The sequence below is a fragment of the Spinacia oleracea genome, chromosome 3 (genome assembly GCF_020520425.1).
Source record: "Spinacia oleracea cultivar Varoflay chromosome 3, BTI_SOV_V1, whole genome shotgun sequence".
Lineage (NCBI taxonomy): Eukaryota > Viridiplantae > Streptophyta > Magnoliopsida > Caryophyllales > Amaranthaceae > Spinacia > Spinacia oleracea.
The window spans coordinates 70238767-70264636 of record NC_079489.1 but is presented as its reverse complement, the minus strand read 5'-3'; positions in this window follow the sequence as shown (position 1 = coordinate 70264636).

Genomic DNA, 25870 nt, shown 5'->3' with positions numbered 1-25870 from the left:
TGAACCCGTAGGGTCACACAAATAGTACGTAAACGGATCAAGTATTTAATGGCATTAAATACTCCATCTATGAATATTCGGAACCGACGGATCTTGGTTTCAGTGGGAGCTAAGATCGTCACAGGCAAGGAATGAATACTCCGGAAACGATGATATTGCCGGAAACGGAAATATGGATCGTATCGGAAATATAAATATTATCCAAGTCGTAGATGTTGCCGGAAACGGAAACATGGTACGTGTCGGAAAATATTATCAGAAATGGAAATATTGCCAGAATCGGAAATATTGCCGGAAACGGAAATATTGTCAGAATCGGAAATATTACCAGAATCGGAAAATAATTCCGGAAACGGAAATATTAAATATTTGTTCGAAACGGAAATTAATTCCGGAATCGGAAATATTAAATATTGTTCGTATCGGAAATGAATTCCGGAATCGGAAAATTTAATCGGAAGCGCATCGTACGAATAAGCATCGGACGAGGCCTGCCGGACGAGGCCCAGCACGAAGCCAGGCCATCGCCCAGCAAGCCAAGCGCGCCGCACAAACAGCCACGCCAGGCCCAGCGCAAGGCCAGGCCCAGCAGGCTGCGCGCAGCGCGCAGCGCGCACAGCGCGCACAGCACGCGCAGCGCACAGCGCGCACAGCACGCGCAGCGCGCAGCGCGCGCGGGCGCTGAGTGGGCTGCTGCTCGCGCGCACGCATGGGGCCCATCGTGGCTGCCGTGCGTGTGTGTGCAAGTGTTTGTGTTCGTGCACGTTTCCTAAAACATGCAGAGTTCGGTTAATGATTAAATTCCTAATTCTATTTGATAAATTAATTAAATTAGAGTTCTTGTAGGATTCTAGGTTTAATTAATTTGTATCTGAATAGGATTTCGATTCCCTTTCCATACCGCTATAAATATGAGGCTAGGGCTCACAATTTATAACACAAGTTTCAAAGTATTCAAAGTGAGTTTTTGAGAAAAAAATTCAGTCACACATTTGCCTATAAAGTGCCGAAAATAATAGTACCTTAAGGGCGATTCTAGTTGGTCAATCTTAAGGCGGATCCGGACGTGCTGTGGACTATCTACGGAGGGACGACACTTGGAGTCCTAAAGACTTGTTCTTGTTCGGTTCGGGCGCAGCTAGGGAAGGCACGCAACAAAGAGTATGCATCTAATCTATGCTAAATGATTATGTGTAAATAATATGTTTTCCTGGGTTTATGGTTTTTCCGCATGATTTATGAATTGTCATATGTATCATAACCTAACAGTGGTATCACGAGCCCCTTATTATTTTCATAATCTAAATTGCATGAACATGGTTAAATATTACAAATTTGCAAGAATTAAAAGGGGTGATTAATTTTCGTAATTGTTAATTAATTGCAAATTGCGTTTATTTAATTATACGTACGCAGTTTTTCGGCAGTTTCTTCGTTACTCATCCGAATTGAGTGATTTTTGTGTCAATTCCGCATGTAAAAGGCATTCTAAAATTTTGACAAAAATAGTTTTTTTCTGCCGAACCCAGAATTCTCAAATTCGAAGCCTAACTATGACTTTTCGAAGGTTTTAGTTTTTCGAATGCAAAATTTCGTAAATTTAAGATGTTAAATTAAATATTTGCGATTCTTGTTGATAAATCTTGAATTTTTGATTGACCTACTGCATATGTTTAACAAGTTTGAATGCCTAGTCTTGTTAATTATGCAATCTAATTTGTAATTATGATTAATTTGTTGAAAATTAGAATAATTTAGAATTAATTTGATTTTCATAATTAATTGTAATTTAATTAGAAACCTATGATTAAAAACCACCATAAAAATTGTAAATTTATGATAAATTTTAAATTTTTATGACCTAGACTTGAATCCATAACAATCGGAAATCAATTGGATAATAAATTTTCGATTTTTCGCCCTAAAATTATGAAATTAATATTATTTATTAATTTGTCATTAATTTTAAATATAAATTTTAAATTTTTATGCGATTCGTTCATATAACTTGCACGCACGAAGCAATGGACGCTTCGTGTTACCCTTAAGGGGTGTTGTATAATGCGGGCATGCGACGACGAGCAAGGGAGCTCGTCGCCCGTGCGGCACGAATGCAATGAGCAAGGGCGTAGTGCACGAGCACAAGGCAGCAGCCCTGCCTTGTGTCGTGTGCCACGACCAATGGACGAATGGGCATGGGCGTAGGGCGAGCCAAGGCAGTCGCGTGTGGGCAGCAAGCGAGCTGCGCCACAACGCGCGCTGCCTCGCACAAGAGCGCGCAGCCTCGCGCGCAGCGAGCGCAAGCTCGCGTGCCACGAGCGCTGCGCCTAGCATTGCTCGCGCGCACAGCGAGCGATGTCGCGCGCCCAGCGAGCGATGTCGCGCGCCCAGCGAGCGATGTCGCGCGCCCAGCGAGCGATGTCGCGCGCCCAGCGAGCGATGGCTCGCGCGCCCAGCGAGCGATGTCGCGCGCCCAGCGAGCGATGTCGCGCGCACTGCGAGCGATAGCCCGCGTGCGATGAGCGCTGGCGCGCGCAGCGAGCACCAATGCGTGCGGAGGCTTGCGATAGGGATGCAGCAGCTATGCGACGAGCGCATGGGCTGCGCGCGCATGGCCAGCGATGGCTGTGTGCGCGCGGCCCATGGGCGTGCTACGCGTAGGGTGTTTGCGTTACGATTAGATCGTTTTGAATGTTTAATTTGAAAATTTCAGTTCACGTAATTTTAATTAATTTTAAAATTAATAATTTAAATTATTTTCTTGGATTTTAATTTTGAATATTATAATTATAATAAATGTTATTTATTCTAATTATTTTACTAAAATTAAAATCCTGAATTAATTTAAATGCGACTGAAATTAAATTAAACTTTTTGGATTCAATTATAAATTTATATGAGCTTTAGATTTTAATTAAATTTGTATGTTTCCGGTTAGACTAGAAATACATTTTTATGTTTAAAATTGGTAAAGCATATGAATTTATTGGTTTAAGTGGGAGCGCTTTTTAGTCATAAACTCTTGATTAGGTCTACAAATCCTTAAGGTTAAAACAACTTGATTAGAATTAATAAGGACTGAATAATTGGTAGATTATTGGTGCCCTTGATTAATTGCTGCAAATGTTTACGTGATGCATAATGTGTTTTACTAACCAGCTATGTGGGCCATTCATGATAATGAATGGGTGAATGGTATATATTGTATATGTACTGTTTTGCAGGTTATGAAGTGACTAGTATGGCCCAAATAGGATAGAAAATATGGTCTGCGTACCATTAATTTGAATGTAATTGGTCTAAAGTACCAAAGTTATTTTTCAATTCAAATATGGTCTGCGAACCATCAAATAGTTGTAATTAGTTATAGCTTATCCTATTTGAAGAAAATGGTGCCTCCCACGGAGATTTTCAAGACGGACTTTGAAGTCAAAGCTTCAAGATGAAGTCGGGCCATACTAGATCACAAATATCTTATGCATGTTTTAAGTTATTTATTGTTTTAAATATGTCTTAAAATGCATGAGATCAAAAGCTTGATTATGTTGCATGATTAAGGATTTTAGTTCACTTAAAATCTAACCAACATAGTAAGAGCCTTAAGTTCCAAACTTAAAAATTGAGTTAAAAGGTGCCATGCCAAAATATACACTTGCTTGGATATCCTTTACATCAATCTAGTAATAGTTTTCGCTCAGCGAGGTGTTACTTATTGGTCCTAAAGGGGCAAGGTACACAAATAATTGTGAGTACATGTTAGTTTTGGTGAAACTCAACGATATCAGTAAGGAGTCCTTTTATGTCGTGGCAAATTCGATAGGTTTACCTAATAAGTTCTTAGACGTACCTATCAACCAAGAATAGTTTCTAGACTATTAGCAAAAGGCTTTTGCTTACCTAAGATGTTCTAGGATTAAGTCGACAAACTGTGCTTAGTTCTTCAATGATTTTAGGATCTTGGAATCATTTTATTCACACCTGCCGGAACACATAATTTGAATAAAATGCTTAATAAACATTGAATTATGCATGTATGCTAGAATTTAAGTTTATTAAGAGAAACTGTGAATGGTTATTTATTTGTTTATTCTTTTCAATTGTAGTTTTTAATATGGCAAACAACAATTCATTCAACATTCGATCAATTCTCGAAAAGGAGAAGTTGAACGGGAAAAACTTCCTTGACTGGCAAAGGAACTTGCAAATAGTTCTTATGCAGGAAGAAAAGGAGTATGTCCTAGATGAGGCGATGCCCGAAGCTGCAGGCGACGGGGTCACTCAGGCAGCCCTCAATCGTTGGATTGATGCCAACAAGGATGTGAAATGTCTAATGCTCGCCACCATGAGTGCGGATCTACAGAAAACGTTCATCAACTCAGATGCTTTCACAATCATTAGTGAGTTGAAGAACATGTACCAAGATCTGGCTCGAGTCGAAAGATTCGAGACTCATAGGCAAATTCTTGAGACCAAGCTTAAGAAAGGCGAGCCCGTAAGTCCACATGTTCTCAAAATGATTGGACTCATTGAGAATATGAGTCGGCTGGATCAGCAATTTTCTCAGGAAATGGCTATAGACACCATCCTCCATTCTCTTCATAGCGGGTATGATCAGTTCAAACTGAACTACAGTATGAATAGTCTGGACAAAACGCTCACTGAGCTTCACGGTATGCTGAAGACCGCTGAAAAGACGCTCAAAAGTGATAAGCAGGATGTGCTTATGGTGCGTGGGGGCAAGTTCAAGAAATCTGGAAAGAAGAGGAATGCTAAGAAAGGTGGCAACAAAGCCAGCCCAACTAAGCAAACTGGCGCCAAATCTGCAAAGAGAAAGGTCAGTCAACCCACTTCTGAATCCGAATGCTTCTACTGCAAGAAGAAGGGGCATTGGAAGAGAGATTGCTTGAAGCTAAAGGAAGATCAGAAGAACGGAACAGTCGTTCCATCTTCAGGTATTTTCGTTATAGACTGTATACTTGCTAATTCAACTTCTTGGGTATTAGATACAGGTTGTGGCTCACACTTATGTTCCAATCCACAGGGACTAAGAAGAAGTAGAAAGTTAAGCAAGGGTGAAGTCGACCTACGAGTGGGAAATGGAGCACGGATTGCTGCATTAGCTGTAGGAACTTACTATTTGTCGTTGCCCTCCGGGCTAGTTTTGGAACTAGAAGAATGTTTCCATGTTCCAAGTCTTACTAAAAACATCATTTCAGTTTCTTGCTTAGATGCTAAGGGATTTTCCTTTATAATAAAAGACAATAGTTGTTCGTTTTATTTTAAAGAGATGTTTTATGGATCTGCTAGATTAGTCAATGGACTTTATTTATTAGATCACGACAAACAAGTATATAACATAAATACCAAAAAGGCCAAAAAGGATGATTCAGATCTCACCTATCTGTGGCATTGTCGATTAGGCCATATAAACTTGAAACGCTTAGAAAGACTTCAAAGAGAAGGAATTCTAGAACCATTTGACTTAGAGGATTATGGTAAATGCGAATCATGTTTACTTGGCAAAATGACAAAGCAACCTTTCTCTAAAGTTGGAGAAAGAGCAAATGAACTATTGGGTTTAATCCATACAGATGTATGTGGACCAATGAGTACAAATGCTAGAGGTGGTTTCAGCTACTTTATCACTTTCACTGATGACTTCAGTAGGTATGGTTATGTCTACCTAATGAAGCATAAGTCTGAATCCTTTGACAAATTCAAGGAATTTCAGAGTGAAGTAGAGAATCAATTAGGCAAGAAGATTAAGGCACTGCGGTCTGATAGAGGCGGTGAATATCTGAGCTATGAATTTGATGACCATCTGAAAGAATGTGGAATTCTATCAGAATTGACTCCTCCTGGAACACCACAATGGAACGGTATGTCAGAACGGAGGAACAGAACCTTGCTAGACATGGTCAGGTCACTGATGGGTCAGGCCGAACTTCCATTAGAATTTTGGGGACATGCACTAAATACAGCTGCACTCACTATAAATAGAGCTCCGTCTAAAGCTGTCGAAAAGACTCCATACGAATTATGGTTTGGAAAGCCTCCAAATGTGTCTTTTCTTAAGATTTGGGGATGTGAAGTATACGTCAAACGATTAATTTCAGACAAACTTCATCCAAAATCTGACAAATGTATCCTTGTGGGCTATCCAAAGGAAACAAAGGGGTATTACTTCTACAATACATCTGAGAACAAAGTGTTTGTTGCTCGAGATGGTGTCTTTTTGGAGAAAGATCACATTTCCAAAATGACAAGTGGGAGAAAAATAGACCTCGAAGAAATTCGAGTCGAACAACAAACTCTAGAGAATGCTCAAGATGACATTCAGGATGAAACTCAGAGATCTTTAGAAGAATCTGGTGAGAATCATGGTCAATCTAGAAATGTTACCCCGCGTAGATCGCAAAGATATAGATCTCAACCAGAAAGGTACTTAGGTATTTTGACGAACGAGAGCTATGATGTTCTATTACTTGAAAGTGATGAACCTGCGACTTACAAGCAAGCTATGACGAGCCCTAGCTCCAAGCAGTGGCAAGAAGCCATGCAATCTGAATTAGACTCCATGTCTGAAAACCAAGTATGGGATTTGGTCGATTTGCCAGATGGCTACCAAGCCATTGGAAGCAAATGGGTTTTCAAACTGAAAAAGGACAAGGATGGGAAACTTGAAGTTTTCAAAGCTAGATTGGTTGCAAAAGGTTACAGACAAGTCCACGGTGTGGATTACGATGAAACCTTTTCACCAGTTGCAATGCTAAAGTCTATTCGAATAATGTTAGCAATCGCTGCATATTACGATTACGAAATATGGCAGATGGATGTCAAAACTGCTTTCTTAAACGGCGTTTTAACAGAAACTGTGTTTATGACACAGCCTGAAGGTTTTGAGGATCCAAAGAATGCTAAAAAGGTATGCAAGCTAAAGAAGTCAATCTACGGATTGAAGCAGGCATCCAGGAGCTGGAATATACGTTTTGATGAAGCAGTCAGTGACTTTGGTTTCATCAAGAACGCGGACGAATCTTGTGTATACAAGAAGGTCAGTGGGAGCAAAATTGCTTTCCTAGTATTATATGTCGACGACATATTGCTTATCGGAAATGACATTCCTATGTTGAACTCTGTCAAGATTTGGCTTGGGAAATGTTTTTCGATGAAGATCTAGGAGAAGCACAGTACATATTGGGCATCAAGATTTACAGAGATAGATCTAAAAAGATGATTGGACTTAGTCAAAGCACTTATATCAATAAGGTGCTTGATAGGTTCAAAATGGCGGACTCCAAGCGAGGCTACCTACCCATGTCTCATGGAATGACTCTAAGCAAGACTCAGTGCCCAAAAACACTTGATGAGCGTAGACGAATGAATGGGATTCCATATGCATCATTGATTGGTTCAATAATGTATGCTATGATATGTACACGCCCGGATGTTGCGTACGCACTCAGTGCTACGAGCAGATACCAGTCAGACCCAGGAGAGGCGCATTGGACTGCTGCCAAGAATATTCTGAAGTACCTGAAAAGGCACAAAGATGACTTCCTGGTCTATGGTGGAGATGATGAATTAATTGTTAAAGGCTATACGGACGCAAGTTTCCAAACCGACAAAGATGATTTTAGATCACAGTCTGGGTTTGTCTTCTGCCTCAACGGAGGAGCAGTAAGCTGGAAAAGTGCTAAGCAAAGCACCATTGCGGATTCTACAACTGAAGCGGAGTACATTGCTGCACATGAAGCAGCAAAGGAAGCTATATGGCTAAGGAAGTTCATAGGAGAACTTGGTGTAGTCCCCTCCATTAAAGGACCAATAGCCCTGTATTGTGATAATAACGGAGATATTGCACAGGCAAAAGAGCCTAGACACCACCAGAGAGTCAAGCATGTACTTCGTAGATTTCACCTTCTACGAGAGTTCGTTGAAAGAAAAGAAGTCGAGATAAGCAAAATTGGAACTGATAACAACATATCAGATCCATTAACTAAACCTCTGCCGCAGGCGAAGCACAACTCGCACACTGCAGCTATGGGAATCAAGCATATTGGAGAATGGCTTTGATGTCTCTGTTTAATGTTTTAAAGTTTTAGAGTTTAAATCTTTGTAAAACATTATCGGTTAATCATTCACAATAAATGAAAAGAATTCATTTTTCCATTTAATTTGTGGTTTATTAAATGATGAGTCCCTTCAATTTGACGATATATTCAAGATAGACTGTCAGGACCAGTCCTATGACTAAGAAATGTCTATCAAGTGAACTTGAATGTCAAAGGTTGAAAATGGTCCCTAATCGGAGTTTTCTATAAAATTGGACGCATAGAAAACGTTAGACGATTAGAATGCAAGATGACTAGTAGTTCTGTTTCTTGAACTATGTGGACATGGCAATGTCATAATCATTTGCATAGATACTTACTTTGGGAAGACTAGTATCGGACGAGACCTATGAAACTTTACTGTAAGAGATGAAAGTCTGTCATAAGTAAATTTCATTAAATTATTAGACACTAAATCCTCAATACCTGAGTGATTTGAAGATTACTTGTTTGAGAACTGGTTGCTTTGACGTTGACCAACCGTCGCACCGTAAAAGGAGGCTATAAAGGCAACGCTCAGGTAATCACCTATCAAACGAAGTCTAATCTCAAGATCGCAAGATTGGGATTGTCCTCCCATAAATCGGGATGAGATGCTTAAAAGTTGTACAAGGCCACTCGGAGAGCTAGAAACTGTGAAATGCATGGCCGTGCTCGGATGAATCATAGGCTATGATTATCTGTTTATTTGATCAGTTGAACTCTGAAACCGAGGAACACCTCTGGACGTAATAAGGATGACAACTCTTACCTTATGTTCAAGAGCAAGCATCGAGCGACAAAGGAATTAGGAAATGCACACTTGTCCCTAAGGACAAGTGGGAGACTGAAGGAAATAATGCCCTTGGTCCAAGTATGCATTCTATGTTAAGTCTAATAAATGCGGTTCAGTATTAATTAACAAGTTAATAATTCGGTGAGATCAAATGAGCTGAATGCCTAGCTAGAGGCCGCTTCAGTTCAAGTGGAATTAATGATATTAATCCACAGCTTACTCTTGACTGAACCCGTAGGGTCACACAAATAGTACGTAAACGGATCAAGTATTTAATGGCATTAAATACTCCATCTATGAATATTCGGAACCGACGGATCTTGGTTTCAGTGGGAGCTAAGATCGTCACAGGCAAGGAATGAATACTCCGGAAACGATGATATTGCCGGAAACGGAAATATGGATCGTATCGGAAATATAAATATTATCCAAGTCGTAGATGTTGCCGGAAACGGAAACATGGTACGTGTCGGAAAATATTATCAGAAATGGAAATATTGCCAGAATCGGAAATATTGCCGGAAACGGAAATATTGTCAGAATCGGAAATATTACCAGAATCGGAAAATAATTCCGGAAACGGAAATATTAAATATTTGTTCGAAACGGAAATTAATTCCGGAATCGGAAATATTAAATATTGTTCGTATCGGAAATGAATTCCGGAATCGGAAAATTTAATCGGAAGCGCATCGTACGAATAAGCATCGGACGAGGCCTGCCGGACGAGGCCCAGCACGAAGCCAGGCCATCGCCCAGCAAGCCAAGCGCGCCGCACAAACAGCCACGCCAGGCCCAGCGCAAGGCCAGGCCCAGCAGGCTGCGCGCAGCGCGCAGCGCGCACAGCGCGCACAGCACGCGCAGCGCACAGCGCGCACAGCACGCGCAGCGCGCAGCGCGCGCGGGCGCTGAGTGGGCTGCTGCTCGCGCGCACGCATGGGGCCCATCGTGGCTGCCGTGCGTGTGTGTGCAAGTGTTTGTGTTCGTGCACGTTTCCTAAAACATGCAGAGTTCGGTTAATGATTAAATTCCTAATTCTATTTGATAAATTAATTAAATTAGAGTTCTTGTAGGATTCTAGGTTTAATTAATTGGTATCTGAATAGGATTTCGATTCCCTTTCCATACCGCTATAAATATGAGGCTAGGACTCACAATTTATAACACAAGTTTCAAAGTATTCAAAGTGAGTTTTTGAGAAAAAAATTCAGTCACACATTTGCCTATAAAGTGCCGAAAATAATAGTACCTTAAGGGCGATTCTAGTTGGTCAATCTTAAGGCGGATCCGGACGTGCTGTGGACTATCTACGGAGGGACGACACTTGGAGTCCTAAAGACTTGTTCTTGTTCGGTTCGGGCGCAGCTAGGGAAGGCACGCAACAAAGAGTATGCATCTAATCTATGCTAAATGATTATGTGTAAATAATATGTTTTCCTGGGTTTATGGTTTTTCCGCATGATTTATGAATTGTCATATGTATCGTAACCTAACACAAGGCAGCAGCCTGCCTTGCGTCGAGTGCTGCGAGTAGTGGGCGGGTGGGGCGAAGAAGCAAGGCAAGCGAAGCAAGCAGGCTGCGCGCGCGGGCAGCGAGGGATGCCTCGCCACAGCGAGCGAGCTGCTGCTGCGCGTAGGCGTGGCTGCCTCGGCTTGCTGCGTCTACGCGTGGCTGCTCGTGCCTTGCTATGCGATCAGTCGAGTGGGGCGGTGCTGCTACGTGGACTCGACGGGGCTTGGGCGCGAGCCCATGGCCTCGTCTTGACCCGGTTGGTTCGTTTTAATTTAATTTTGATTTTCAGTTGGAAAAAAGATTTTAATTAAATTTTAAATTGGTAATATAATTTTTTCTCAGAATTTATTTTTGAATAATTTAATTATTATAAATTTTATTTATACTAATTATTTTACCAAAATTAAAACCTTGATTAAATTTGATTTTAATTAATTTAATAAAATGAAAATAAATTAATGGATTTAAATAATAAATTTATATGAGCTTTAAATTTTAATTAAATTTGTATGTTTCCGGTTGGACTAGGAAATACTCCCTCCATTTCTTTTTGTTGTATCCGTTTCCATTTTAAGCGTTTATTTTTTTTGTATCCGTTTCTATTTTTGGACATACATTTTATCCTAAAATACCCTTACATTTCTATCTAATTACCAAAATACTTAAAGATTCTACCCATATTCCCACCTAAATTTCCTCACCCCTATTATTTAATTCTTTTCCCTTCCCCATATACCCACTCTCTCACCTCCTTTATCACCCATCATTATCACTCCTCTCTCTTACCTTATTTCTTTATTATTATTTTTTTTATTATTATAATCTCTTACATACAATCATTTTTCTTACACCCAATCATTAAACTTATACCAATACAAACCAAGATTCCAATTTTCTTAAAAACTCCCCACTTTCTTAAATGGATACATCAAAAAGAAATGGAGGGAGTACAATTTTATATTTAAAATTAGTAAAGCATGTAAATTTCTTGGTTTTAGTGGGAGTGTTTTAGTCATAAACTCTTGATTAGGTCTACATTCCTTTAAGGTTAAAACAACTCGATTAGAATTAATAAGGATTGAATAATTTGTAGATTATTGGAAGCCTTGATTAATTGCTACAAATATTTATGTGATGCATAATATGTTCTACTAACCAGCTATGTGGGCCATTTATTGATAAATGAATGGGTGAATGGTATATTGTATATGTACTATTTTGCAGCTTATGGAAAAGTGACTAGTATGGCCCTTCACTTAAAATCTAACCAACATAGTAAGAGCCTTAAGTTCCAAACTTTAAAAATTGAGTTAAAATGTGCCATGCCAAAATAACACTTACTTGGATAACCTTTATATCAATCTTAGTAATAGTTTTCCGCCATAGCGAGGTGTTACTTATTGATCCTAAAGGGGTAAGGTACACAAATAATTGTGAATACATGTTAGCTTTGGTAAAACTCAACGATATAAGTAAGGAGTCCTTTTATGTCGTGGCAAATGAGATAGGTTTACCTAATAAGTTCTTAGACGTACCTATCAACAAAGAGTAGTTTCTAGACTATTAGCAAAGGCTTTGCTTACCTAAATAATTTTAGAATTAAGTCTAAATACATAATGTGCTTAATTCTTCAATGATTTAAGGATCTTGGAATCATTTTATTCACACCTGCCGGAACACATAATTTGAATAAAATGCTTAATAAATAATAAATTATGCATGTACGCTAGAATTTAAGTTTATTAAGAGAAACTGTGAATGGTTATTTATTTGTTTATTCTTTTTCAATTGTATTTTTAACTATGGCAAACAACAATCAAAACATCATCATGGGTTCTGAGCTTATGATCAAGCCGAACCTAACAATTTTTCTTGAATGGGAAGCTAAGCTGATTGAAATAGTGAGACTCAATGGATTTGAGTATGTACTGTTCCATCCCATGCCAAGCTACTATTCCAGAGACATGACCCCTGAAAGACATGCCGCCTGGGATGCGGATCTCAAAAAAGGTTATTAGTCTCATGCTGAACAATATCCCTGATGAATGGGCTAGGAGTTTTGTAGCTTACGAACCTTTTATGCTCATCAGGAATCTGAGGGATATCTGTCGTGGAAACACGGAGGACAGGGACCTAAATGTCCATGAGTTGATTGAATCAATGTCTGGCCTAAAGGTTAGTTCTCATAACAGATGTTTTAGGATGGAGGTCCAAGAAACACATGTTTAGCTACTTCGCACTAAACAAAGGGTTGGTGTTCCACTAAGGTTCCATGTAAACCTTATGCTTTCATACTTTGATCGCCTAAGTCTGCTAGGAACACCAATAAGTGAAAGGATGGAAGTCTCTATCTTGCTCAATTCACTCCACAGTGGGTTTGGTCGCTTTAAGCAGCTATACCTGAGTGAACCAAGAGAAGAAAAGTTGCAGAGCTTGTTCACCTGGTCAAAAAGGCTGAGATAATACTCGACTGTGAAGCCAAAGATTTACTCAAGGCTAAAGGGAGACCCTTCAAGAAAGGTGGAAAGTCCAAGGGCAATGCTGAGTCAAGAAAGAAGACAAAGCAGGACAAGTCCACATCAAGCTATCTTTATTGTGATGGAATTGGCCATTACAAGAGAGAATGTCCAAAGCTTAAGGAAGATCAGAAGAACGGAACATTCGTTCCATCTTCAGGTATTTTCGTTATAGGCTGTATACTTGCTAATTCAACTTCTTGGGTATTAGAAACAGGTTGTGGCTCACACTTATGTTCCAATTCACAGGGACTAAGAAGAAGTAGAAGGTTAAGCAAGGGTGAAGTCGGCCTACGAGTGGGAAATGGAGCACGGATTGCTGCATTAGCTGTAGGAACTTATTATTTGTCGTTGCCCTCTGGGCTAGTTTTGGAACTGGAAGAGTGTTTCCATGTTACAAGTCTTACTAAAAACATCATTTTTGTTTCTTGCTTAGATGCTAAGGGATTTTCCTTTTTAATAAAAGACAATAGTTGCTCGTTTTATTTTAAAGAGATGTTTATGGATCTGCTAGATTAGTTAATGGACTTTATTTATTAGATCACGACAAACAAGTTTATAACATAAATACCAAAAAGGCCAAAAATAATGATTCAGATCTCACCTATCTGTGGCATTGTCGATTAGGCCATATAAACATAAAGCGCTTAGAAAGAATTCAAAATGAAGGAATTCTAGAACCATTTGACTTAGAGGATTATGGTAAATGCATATCATGTTTACTTGGCAAAATGACAAAGCAACCTTTCTTAAAAGTTGGAGAAAGAGCAACTGAACTATTGGGTTTAATCCATACAGATGTATGTGGACCAATGAGTACAAATGCTAGAGGTGGTTTCAGCTACTTTATCACTTTCACTGATGACTTCAGTAGATATGGTTATGTCTACCTAATGAAGCATAAGTCTGAATCCTTTGACAAATTCAAGGAATTTCAGAGTGAAATATAGAATCAATTAGGCAAGAAGATTAAGGCACTGCGGTGTGATACAGGCGGTGAATATCTGAGCTATTAATTTGATGACCATCTAAAAGAATGTGGAATTCTATCAGAATTGACTCCTCCCGGAACACCTCAATGGAACGGTGTGTCAGAACGGAGGAATAAAACCTTGCTAGACATGGTTAGATCAATGATGGGTCAGGCCGAACTTCCAATAGAATTTTGGGGACATACATTAAATACAGCTGCACTCACTATAAATAGAGCTCCGTCTAAAGCTATCGAAAAGACTCCATATGAGTTATGGTTTGGAAATCCCCCAAATGTGTCTTGTCTTAAGATTTGGGGTTGTGAAGTATACGTCAAACGATTAATTTCAGACAAACTTCAACCAAAATCTGACAAATGTATCCTTGTGGGTTATCCAAAGGAAACAAAGGGGTATTACTTCTACAATACATCTGAGAACAAGGTGTTTGTTGCTCAAGATGGTATCTTTTTGGAAAGAGATCACATTTCCAAAATGACAAGTGGGAGAAAAGTAGACCTCGAAGAAATTCGAGTCAAACTACAAACTCTAGAGAATGCTCAAGATGACATTCAGGATGAAACTCAGAGATCTTTAGAAGTATCTGGTGAGAATCAAGGACCATCTAGAAATGTAACCCCGCGTAGATCGTAGAGATATAGGTCTTAACCGGAAAGGTACTTAGGTACTTTGACGAATGAGAGCCATGAAGTTCTATTACTTGAAAGTGATGAACCTGCAACTTACAAACAAGCTATGACGAGCCCTAGCTCCAAGCAATGGCAAGAAGCCATGCAATCTGAATTAGACTCCATGTCTGAAAACCAAGTTTGGGATTTGGTCGATTTGCCAGATGGCTACCAAGCCATAGGAAGCAAATGGGTTTTCAAACTGAAAAAGGACAAGGATGGGAAACTAGTAGTTTTCAAAGCTAGATTGGTTGCAAAAGGTTACAAGCAAGTCCACGGTGTGGATTACGATGAAACCTTTTCACCAGTTGTAAATGCTAAAGTCTATTCGGATAACGTAGCAATCGCTGCATATTACGATTACGAAATATGGAAGATGGATGTCAAAACTGCTTTCTTAAACGGCGTTTTAACAGAAACTGTGTTTATGACACAGCCTGAGGGTTTTGAGGATCCAAAGAATGCTAAAAAGGTATGCAAGCTTAAGAAATCAATCTACGGATTGAAGCAAGCATCAAGGAGCTGGAATATACGTTTTGATGAAGCAGTCAGTGACTTTGGTTTCATCAAGAACGCAGAAGAATCTTGTGTATACAAGAAGGTCAGTGGGAGCAAAATTGTTTTTATAGTATTATATGTCGACGACATATTACTTATCGGAAATGACATTCCTATGTTGAACTCTGTCAAGATTTGGCTTGGGAAATGTTTTTCGATGAAGGATCAAGGAGAAGTGTAATACCTCGTATTTTTATAATATTTATAAGTATGTTTTATTATATTTATAAAACATTTTACGATTAATTAGCATTTAAATAATATTTAAATGTATTTTATTTAATGTATTTCAATTAATTAGAATATTTATTATTTTAATTAATTACGAAACGAATTTAATTCTTGAGTCGGGAAATTAAATGGGTTGCAAATGAGTTTTAAAGGCTTCGGGTTTTAAATAAAAAGTCCAATTCGTTTTATTAAACGAGCCCAATCAAAAGAGTTTAATTCAAGTCCTAAGCTAGCCCAATCATTTAATTCCCTAAGCCCAATTCTAATTTCCTAAGCCTAGCCCATCGAGAATAGGGAGCCTATAAATAGGACTCTCCATCATTAAATGAAGCCCTTAAATTCATAAAACCCTTTTTGGCTTGCTTGCACCCCACTCCTCTTTTCCTCTCCTCTTGTCCGGCTCGGTCCACACGCAGCAAGCACGAGCCTTGCTCGCTGCTGCCCTCTCGTTGCTGTGCGTGTGTTGTTGTTGTGTGGTGATGTTGCTACTGCCCACACACTCGCACACTCCCTCTCTTCCTCTCTCGTTCCGCGCCCAGCAGTGCTGCACGCTGCTGCGTGCCTCGCCTTCCCTCGTTCGCTCTCTCGCGCCAGCGCGCGTTGTGCCCTCGCTTTCCCTCGCGCACAGCGCCCAGCACCCTCTCGCTCACTCGCTCTGTCTCTCGCGCACAGCGCCCAGCCCGCGCGCGGCCCTACTGCGTCCCCCTTCGTCGCTGCACACACACGCACACGAGTTGTGCGTTGTGTGTGTGTTCGTTCTTGTTTAATCTTTCGCCCAATCACTCTAATTCGTGGTTGTTCCGTGCTATAGGCCGGATTGGTATAATTCTCTTCTTCCTTACCTATTCTATTTAAATTCCGTATTTTTAATTATAATATTAATATTGTTTTGAGTAATTAAAATGCTGGGAACCGGTTATGAATACCGTGGTTTGAGGATTTGCGTGTTGTGATTCATTAGGCTTGTTTTAATTATTAAATGATGAATTTTCAGATTTGTTTATTGAATAAAGAATTGATTTTTATGATAATAAATTAGTTTTATTGGGATTTTCAAGTTAGGGTTTTAACCTGGACCTAATGAGTCAATTGATTAGCATAATTAGGTGATGATTTTAATTATGATAACCAATTATATTTTCAGATTTGAATAAAGGTTTAAAGTGTCGATTTTTATTGATTTTAAAGGTGGAAAAAGTATGTTTTCGTACTAGGGATTGGTTTTACAAATTGAGACGATTATATTATTGAAAAACGATTGAATTCTAAAGTTTAAAGGAGGTTTTAGATCTTATAAAGTTGCTTGAAATTTAATGAACATGGAAATAATTTAAGTTTCATTGTTTTGATAATAGGAGGTGATTTCTAGTTGAGTGCTCGTTATTGCAAAGTGGCCCCTACGCTTAGGTATTCAAGGTACGTACAAGTCAAGGGCGACCATACCTTTTGTCAATGACATTACATGATTGTTGTTGATGTGAATTATATTATGTGGAATCATGTTTATTTTGGTGAACGAGCATGTGATTTATGATGTTGGATTTATTGGATTAATTGTTGAACAAGCATGTTGAAATTATTATGAGTATGGGTTTCATTGTCAATCATGTTGTTCAATATTTATACATGTATGGTTTGTTTCACATGCAAGAGATGGATTATTTATTTGTATGCTATTGTACGGGATGTCTAGCATACTTTGAGCCAATTATTTGTACCTCGTTGTACTATTTATTTTACCACATGTGAAGGGTTAGCTCGTGTAAGCCACCGCACATGTAGGGTTCAGTTGGGAATATTATGTATGAAATGAATTAGGATTTGCCGTGCAAGGGCACAACCCTCATGTTAATGTGCATGATGTGGAGTCTCACCTTGGTGAGGAGGAACATGGTAGTAATTTCACAAGTGTCTTGTTTTGTTGATCACAAGTCCTAAAGCATTAAAATAAGATTGTTTTGGTTGTTGTTTATTAATTGTATGGGTGTATATTGTTGAGTCTTGAGTTCGCCTCTAATAAAATATTAATAAACGTAAAGTGCAACCAGAACAAGCTTCAAAACTCTTAGAACGTATATACCTTGAGTATGAACAATGGGGGGAGTCTTGCCGGAAAGCTCGTACTCCTACTAATGATACAAGACGTTGTTTCATTTATATTATGCGCAGGAATTCCGTCGGTATGGCCCGACACTCGGTATGGCCCGAATTTATTATTTTTTATTTGGTGTATGGTTGGCTCCCATCACCTTTTTCCTTTATGGAATATTCTTTTGGCCCGTTCGAAGCTTATTCTAATTGAATTATGAGTCAAGAGTCGAGTCAAGAGTCGAGTCTTGTATTCATGATGGATTGTTTATTTTATTATATGGCTTTTGCATGTTGATTAGTACTTAGTGAGTGATGCATGTTTTAGTTTCATTTCACTCTATTCTTGTAAGTACTCAACTTTTGCTGACTACGTGCTTTGTGTGTTTTGGTCATGGCCTTTGCCTTAATGACCCTATGATGATCTATCATTTGCACTTGCATTGATGGGGAGTAGAATAATATAGCAGGTTGGTAGATCGGAATCATGTGGCTTGGGATGATCGAGAGAGTTGCATGTTTTCGTACTTTGAAACCATTTAATAATACTTTAATTATGTTTAAAATGTTTGAACTATTTATGTTTTGGTTTTGGGCCATTATGGTTCCAAATTGTAGGAGGCCTCGATAATTTATTAATTATGTTTTTAAAAGTTAGTTAACATTAAATTCCGCTGCGTAATTCTGGTAATAGCCTTAACCGTTATCACGGTGGCAGTAATGCTTTAATAATTACTTTATTTTAAGTTGGAAAATGATTTTATAAAAGCAAGGAATTATTAGGGTGTTACAAGAAGCACAGTACATACTGGGCATCAAGATTTACAAAGATAGATCTAAGAAGATCATTGGACTTAGTCAAAGCACTTATATCAATAAGGTGCTTGAAAGGTTCAATATGGCAGACTCCAAGCGAGGCTACCTACCCATGTCTCATGGAATGACTCTAAGCAAGACTCAGTGCCCAAAATCACTAGATGAGCGTAGACGAATGAGTGGGATTCCATATGCATCATTGATTGGTTCGATAATGTATGCTATGATATGTACACGCCCGGATGTTGCGTACGCACTCAGTGCTACGAGCAGATACCAGTCAGACCCAGGAGAGGCACATTGGAAAGCTGCCAAGAATATTCTAAAGTACGTGAAAAGGCACAAAGATGATTTCCTGGTCTATGGTGGAGATGATGAATTAATTGTTAAAGGCTATACGGACTCAAGTTTCCAAACCGACAAGGATGATTTCAGATCACAGTCTGGGTTTGTCTTCTGCCTTAACGGAGGTGTAGTAAGCTGGAAAAGTGCTAAGCAAAGCACCATTGCGGATTCTACAACTGAAGCTAAGTACATTGTTGCACATGAAGCAGCAAAGGAAGCTATTTGGCTAAGGAAGTTCATAGGTGAACTTGGTGTAGTCACCTCCATTAAAGGACCAATAGCTCTATATTGTGATAATAACGGAGCTATTGCACAGGCAAAGGAGCCTAGACACCACCAGAGGGTCAAGCATGTACTTCGTAGATTTCACCTTCTACGAGAGTTCGTTGAAAGAAAAGAAGTCGAGATAAGCAAGATTGGAACTGACGACAACATCTCAGATCCATTAACTAAACCTCTGCCGCAAGCGAAGCACAACTCGCACACTGCAGCTATGGGAATCAAGCATGTTGGAGAATGGCTTTGATGTCCATATTTAATGTTTTAAAGTTTTAGAGTTTAATACTTTGTAAAACGTTATTGGTTAACCATTCATATAATGAATAGAATTCATTTTTCCATTTAATTTGTGGTTTATTAAATGATGAGTCCCTTCAATTTGACGATATATTCAAGATAGACTGTCAGGACCAGTCCTGTGACTAAGAAATGTCTATCAAGTGAACTTGAATGTCAAAAGTTGAAAAATGGTCCCTGGTCGGAGTTTTCTACAAAGATGGACGCATAGAAAACGCTAGACAACTAGAATGCAAGATGACTAGTAGTTTTATTTCTTGAACTATGTGGACATGGCAATGTCGCAATCATTTGCATAGATACTTACTTTGGGAAAACTAGTATCGGACATACCTATGAAACTTTACTGTAAGAGATGAAAATCTGTCATAAGTAAATTTCATTAAAATTATTAGACACTAATCCTCAATACCTGAGTGATTTGAGATAACTTGTTTTAGAACTAGTTACTTTGACGTTGTCAACCGTCGCACCGTAAAAGGAGGCTATAACGGCAACGCTCGGGTAATCACCTATCAAACGAAGTTTAATCTCAAGATCGCAAGATTGGGATTGTCCTCCCATAAATCGGGATGAGATGCTGAATGTTGTACAAGGCCACTCGGAGAGCTAGAAACTGTAAAATGCATGGCCGTGCTCAAATGAATCATAGGCTATGATTATCTGTTTATTTGATCAGTTGAACTCTGAAACCGAGAAATACCTCTAGACATAATAAGGATGACAACTCTTACCTTATGTTCACGAGCAAGCATCAAGCGACCAAGGAATTAGGCAATGCACACTTGTCTCTAAGGACAAGTGGGAGACTGAAGGAAATAATGCCCTTGGTCCAAGTATGCATTCAATGCTAAGTCTAATAAATGCGGTTCAGTATTAATTAATTATACAAGTTAATAATTCAGTGAGATCAAGTGAACTGTATGCCTAGCTAGAGGCCGCTTCAGTTCAAGTGGAATTAATAATATTAATCCACAGCTTACTCTTGACTGAACCCGTAGGGTCACACAAATAGTACGTGAACGGATCAAGTATTTAAGTGAATTAAATACTCCATTTATGGATATTCGGAATCGACGGATCTCGTTTCCAGTGGGAGCTGAAATCGTCAAAAGGCAAATTATGAATACTCCGGAAACGACGATATTGCCGGAAACGGAAATATGGATCGTATCGGAAATATAAATATTATCCAAGTCGTAGATGTTGCCGGAAACGAAAACATGGTACGTATCGGAAAATATTATCGGAAATGGAAATATTGTCGGAATCGGAAATATTGTTGGAAACGGAAATATTGTCGGAATCGGAAATATTATCGGAATCGGAAATATTAAATATTTGTTCGAAACGGAAATTAATTTCGGAATCGGAAATATTAAATATTGTTCAAATCGGAAATGAATTCCGGAATCGGAAAATTATTTGGAAGCGCGTCGTACGAAATAAACATCGGACGAGCTTGCTAGACGCAAGGCCCAGCACGAAGCCAGGCCTGCGCCAAACGAAGCCCGCGCACAGCAAGGCGAGCCAGCAGCCCGCCAAGGCACGCAGGCCCAGCCAAGCAGCACGCAAGGCCAGGCCCGGCGAGCAAGCAAGGCCAGCAGGCTGGCGCGCCCAAGCATGGGCTGCAGGCGCTGCTGGGCCGAGCTCCGCGCGCGCGCGCCCAGCGCCCTTCGTGGGTTGTGCGTGTGTGTGCGTTGAGTTCGTGCATGCATCGAATCCTTAAGCTTTTAGGATTAGTTCGATTAAAGATTATTTTCCTAAAACTACTAGAATTAGTTGTTGAGTTAAACACTAATTTAATAGATTTAATTGGTATCTAATTTTAATAGAATTAGATAAGTTGAATCCTAGTAGGTTTCTAGTTCCGATAATCCTACCCTATAAATAGGTGATGGCATTCATAATTTATAATACATCAATTCAAGTATTCATATAGTTTTAAGTAAAAATCTAAAGTTAATAATTTGCCACAAAATTATAACCGAATAAAATAATACCTTAGGCTAAATTCTAGTTAATTGAATCTAAGGCGGATCTGAACGTGCTGTGGACTATCTACGGAGGGACTACACTTGGAGTCATAAACTTGTTCTTGTTCGGTTCGGGAGCTGCTAGGGAAGGCACGCTTCGAATGTATGCATCCTAAATTATGCTAATTGTTATGTGGCAATTAATTTGGATTCTTGGCTTAATGTTTTTTCCGCATGAAATATATGTTTTATATTTTTCATGACCTAACATGCACTTTATAGGATTCAACTTCATTTGATAGGCTCAGAGCGTCTCAAAGGTTTCTCTCAAGTTGGTAAGGTGTAGCGTTCGCTCCTTACTTTTCACAATCATATCCTCAATTTAGGCCTCTATGTTTCTTCCATGTTGTTTTGTAAACACAGTGTTCACCAGACGCTGAATCGTGGCTGGTGCATTTTTTAGGCCAAATGGCATGACCTTGTAACAGTACAACTCTTGTTCTATGACAAAGGAAGTTTTCTCTTGGTCTTCAGGCCATAGAGGGATTTGATGAAAACCAGAGTACGCGTCCATGAAACTCATCATAGCGTGACCAACGATAAAGTATACTAGCCGATCTATCTTGGGCACGGGAAAGCTATCCTTAGGGCAGGCCTTGTTCAAGTCTGTATAATCAACGCACATGCTCTACATTCCATTTGGCTTGGGGACAAGAACCATATTGCCCCCCCAGTTAGGATATTGGCTTGGCCGAATGAAGCCTACATCCATAAGCTTCTGCACTTCAGTTGTTGCGGCCTGGTTCCTAGCTTCTCCATGATTTCTCTTCTTCTGACAAACAAGTCTCAATTTTTCGTCCACATTTAACTTGTGCACTGCATCGGCTGGATCAATATCGGACATTTCCTCCATCGTGAAAGCAAATATATCTTTGTATTCTTGTATCATGCGTACTAACTCTACTACCATTGGATCATCACGAGGAATTCCTATCGGGACAGTTCGATCCGACCTTTCAAGATCTAGGACCAAGTCATAGTGTGCCCCTACATGCTCGGGACGCATATCTGCGTTGTGAGCCGTCGGCATTTCCAAGGGTATCGTTTCTCTTTTTCCTTTATGTTGGCATTTACAACCGACTTCTTTAGCATTCGTTCCCCAGGCTGCAGGGTCGAGTGTAGTGAGATAACAGTGTCTGGCCAATTGTTGATTTTCATAAATAGTGCGAACGCCTCCATTGTCTCCCATAAATTTCATTAGTAACAGACGAGGGACGATTATTTCTTTGATACGGTTCAAAGTTGGTTAGCCTAGTATAATGTTGAATGCAGTGAGATCTTGTATAATTATAAAACGGACTGGACTTTGCTTAATCAACGGAGGTTATCCAATCTGGACAAGGAGAAAGATGGCACTTATAGGATGAATGATGCTTCCTCCGAAACTGAATAACGGGCTGTGAACGTCCGCTATTGTGCTTGGGTCATGCTGCAAATTCTTAAGGTTTTGAAGACTGATAATATCAGACGAGCTCCCTATACCAATGAGAACTCTCTTTACTTTTAAATTTTCCACCTTGATTTCAACACTTAGTGGGCCGTCATCATAAAGGATTGTTGATCCTCGGTAATTGGCCTTAGAGACTTCTATATGAGGGATATCCCCCAGATTGTTGGTACTCTTCTGCTCAGAATTTCTTTCATAGTCTTGTCGCCGTTGATTCATGGGCCCTCTTGACGCTAGCCCACCCGAAATGACGGCTACGAACTCCCCATCAGAAGGAGTATCCTCATCTTCAGATAGAGGTGGCGGTGACTTTTTGCGACTTCTAGCACTGTTGCTGACTGTATTACGAAGGTATTGTTTCAAAAATTCTATGGAAGACAAACCGTCCAGAGCTCTTCAGATTTCGACAGTCCTTTGTGTCATGACCTATGTCATTATGGAATTTGCAAAATAACCAGGATCTCGATTCTCGATAGGCGACTTCATTGGGAAGGGACACTCTATTTCTAGCTTGTTTCCCACGTCCATTAGAATTGTGCAGAGATCAGTACTGTATTCATATGCCTTATTGGCTACCGTACGTTCTCTCTTCAGCCCATGTGCTTCTGATGTATTACTATTGACGGCCCAGATACCATTAGACCGAACAATTGAGTTATCTCTTTTGACCTTTAAGGTGTCACTAGGGTCGGTAAGTTTCAACTCTTTTGGGAAGCTACATATTTTTGTGGCATGTATGAATGCTTCAGGCTCGTCCAATACGTCTGCTATTGTCCTCACACTCTTTTTTACCAGGTCAAATTTGAAAGATCATTTCTTCAATCCGCGCACAAAGTTATCAAAGGCTATCCCATCTGGAAAATCTGGTATTTGTCCGGCTTTCAAATTGAATTGCTTTACATAGCTTCTCAATGACTCTTCGTGCCCTTGTTGTATGCGTCCTAAATGCATACTCGTCTTTTTCTCTTCCTTGTGAGCCATGAATGGAGAGGAGAAAAGTGCTTCTAATTCTCTGAAGGACGTCATAGACCCAATCCACAGCCTTTCAAACCATTTGGACGCGACTCCTTTTAATGTAGCTGGAAAGTACTTGCACTAAGTGGCTTCATTGGTCCATTGCACGTATATGTGATGTCAGTATGCCACCAAATGTATGCCAGGATCCAAAGTACCATCGTAAGCGTCCATTGTTGGAAATCTCACCTTGGGTCTTTTGGTGCAGACATGATGTCAATACAGAAGGGGGATGTGTGCCCTAGTAATGGGGCGTGACCCCCTGCTGGATATGATGTACTGATCCCATCCGTCGTTCGTGGATTCCTGGACCTCTCTCTTTCACATGGTAACTGGGAGTCTCAGGTGAGCAAACCATCCTAAGTGCTGAGTGTGAGGAGGTCTAAAAACACGACGGGGCGCCTCTAGAAGAGTATACGGCCTGCACGACTTTTCCCCTTTGGATGTGGCAAACATATTAAGTAAATAGGAACTAACTGTGGGCGTTAGCCTCTTTTTACTAGTCTGTTGGAGTCGCCATTCAGTTTAAGAAAACTGACAAAATCCGGTTATCGTGATATGCCTGGAGTGCAAACATATTTGACTCACAACGGCCATAGGTTCCCTTGTGATCCCTGGTGTGGATATCTCTCAATTCCACCGGAGTATAGATTGAGAATTCGGGGGACGTTTATTAATACGGGGAGTGCCCAGCAATAGCCCACGCGGCGGGGTCCTTACTAGTTCAATTGTGACGACAATGGGACATACGTTATGCTACATTACTAATTTGGATTGATTTTAATGCACAAATATTACTAAACAGATGTCAAAATGCTGATTTAGGTTAATTCAAGGTGCTTAGCAATAAACCGGTTTGTCCAAGAGTTATCTGATTTAGCCGTGAATGATATAACAGATTAAAGTGAACAGATTTATATGGTGGGGAAAGCTATAAAATGTAGATTCAAGTTACAGTATAGCGCAGGCTACGCTGCGGTTCTCAGGAACACCTACCACTTGCCTTAGCAGAGCCTCCTCTTAGCTTTAGAACAACCTTTATACTGACTTTTCATATCCTGATATTTCCTTTAGTTCCGACGAAATTTCCTCTTAGATTCCTTAGTTTTGGCTTATGAAATGGCTAGAACTTCGGTAGTAATGGGGAAGGTTTTAATGCTTGTACGGATAGAGTTCTGCTTAACAAGAGTTAATACGGCAGAACTATTACAAATACGGGGCGGGACGTCAACAAAATTTTAGTATACCAGAGAGGGAAGAGAGAATTCGGAATATCAGAGGAGTGACACTGAATTGATGATTAAAAACGGGGTGCAAAATGGTTGTATTCATAGTGTAGGTAGTCGAAATAAGATAGATATTTGAAGAGATCGAGCGCCAGAAAAAAGTAGCTCTCGCCATGTGAGCGCTGGAAATTTCCAGCGCTTGACACTGTAGCGCTAGAAATTTATAGCGCGCATAAGATATAATTTGAAGAATTTGAGTTTCAGTAAGAGTCAAAATCAAGCGCTAGAAAAAAGTGGCGCATGAATTAGAGCGCTAGAAATATTCCAGCGCTGGAAATTTCCAGCGCAGGCAGATCTGCGGATTTCCAGAAAATTTCGATCTTTAATAGCACATAACTTCTTCATACAAACTCGTATTTTTGCAAATAATATCTTGATGGAAAGCTACGGAATCCAACTTTCCAATGTCGCCAGTCTCGCATCAGTGGGATTCGTAAATCTCGAGTTAAGGCCCAAATAGTGGAGGTCGGTCCATTTTGGCTAAGCCCAAGTAAAAGTCTTATAACTTATTCGTTTTAAATCGGATTTGGTCTTATGATAAGTGTATGGAAAGATTATTCCAAAGCCTATTCAATCATGTGATGTGAATCATCCAAATCATAATTTATAAGACAGACTTTGACTTCGTAAGGACGTATCATTTTCTAAACGGGCTAACGAGCGTATTCTATGCACTCGTAAGCATTTTTAAGTAACTTGGTTTAACATTTACATGTATTGTGCCCAATAAGTATGAGTTTGAGAAGTGCTATTGTTCGAGCTATGTTATTCTAGAGGCTGAAGGCAGGCACTAGAACATTGTGGCACATACATGTGTGATGTAATGCGGACAATCATATTCTATCTTTCTATTGGATGCAACCACATATTAAGCCGTATCGGGATGCGAATGCGA